Consider the following 1,425-nt stretch of genomic DNA (forward strand, 5'->3'; position numbering starts at 1 on the left):
ATGTCCCCAGGTTCTAAAATTCTCCACCAAGGGAGACAATTTTATCCTGTCCACTCTATCTCTTCCTTTCATAATTTTATACACCTCTATCAAATCTTTGTTTCAAGGAAAATAACCCCAATCTATTCAATCTCTCCTGCACTTTTCTAACCCTTGCAACATTCTTGTAAACCTCTTCAGCACTCTCTCCACAGCAATTACATTTTTCTGTAATATCTGTCTGGCTAGCTCAGTTGGTAGAGCATGAGACTCTTAATCACAGGGTTGTGGGTTTGAGCCCCATGTTGGACGCCATTGTTTTATACATTTCACTGTAACTCAATGCATGTGACAATAATAAGCCAAATCATATGGTGACCAGAACTGCACATAATACTCCAGTTGTGGCCTCACCAGTGATTTATACAATTCCAACATTATATCCTCACTTTTATATTCTATACCTCTGCCAATGAAGGAGAGCATTCTGTCTGCCTTCTTTACAACCTTGTCTACTTGAACTGCTGCCTTTAGGGATTTGTGTACTTGTACACCAAGATCTCTCACTTCATCTACTCTTCTTAGTATATTCCCAATCAATCAATCAGAACCATCCAAAGTTTGCAATTTAAGTCACATTATCAAATGTGATTTACACAGCGCCAGAGACCCGGGTTCGATACCCAGCTTGGGTCATTGTCTGTGTGGAGTGTGCACATTCTCACCGTGTTTGCGTGGGTTTCCTCTGGGTGCTCCAGTTTCCTCCCACCAATCTGAAAGACGTGCTGGTTAGGTGCGTTGGCCATGCTAAATTCTCCCTCAGTGTACCCGAACAGGCGCTGGAGTGTGGCGACTAGGGGATTTTCACAGTAACTTCATTGCAGTGTTAATGTAAGCCTACTTGTGACACCAATAAATAAACTTAAAACTTAAACTTAGATGGTTCCCAGTGCAGAGCAATTGCCTAAAGGAGATTTGAACTTCCCCACAGGCATGCAATACTTACCTGGGAACTTCCAGGGTGGAGTAAACCCAGATACGTTGTCCTGCAGCTTGCAGGCCATTGTAATACTGATCATGAGAGCTAAACTGTGACCTCTGCTTTAAATAAAACTAAAAAACACTGTCAAAATGTAAGACCAGTAAATGCTCAAAACATCTGTCAACTTTATACCCCTTATAACCTTATCAAATAATTCTTCTAATGTAACTGTTGCACAAATACTCCAAAGGAGGGAATGGAAAGGTTGCATTCCTGGTCATTACACTGACATTTAGAGGGAACAATTTCATTTGTAGGCGAGTGCCTGTAGGGGAATGACATTCTCTCACCTTATTATGTTTGCCTTTTGTTTCATTCTCTCCACTACATTACATTGCAGTTGCCAATGAGGCCATTAAGCTTTCCCACTCATTAGTTATCAGTACAATTTTCTTCACAGTTGA

The 1,425-nt window shown here is 41.0% G+C and overlaps 1 non-coding gene across 1 annotated transcript; it reads left to right on the forward strand.

Moving 5' to 3' along the window:
- The first annotated feature begins 218 nt into the window (after window positions 1–218).
- On the forward strand, window positions 219–291 carry trnak-cuu (transfer RNA lysine (anticodon CUU)). The gene has a single exon. It is a non-coding gene; the product is annotated as a tRNA-Lys (tRNA).
- Window positions 292–1,425: the final 1,134 nt, after the last annotated feature.

This window comes from Mustelus asterias, chromosome 3 (genome assembly GCF_964213995.1).
Source record: "Mustelus asterias chromosome 3, sMusAst1.hap1.1, whole genome shotgun sequence".
Taxonomy (NCBI): domain Eukaryota; kingdom Metazoa; phylum Chordata; class Chondrichthyes; order Carcharhiniformes; family Triakidae; genus Mustelus; species Mustelus asterias.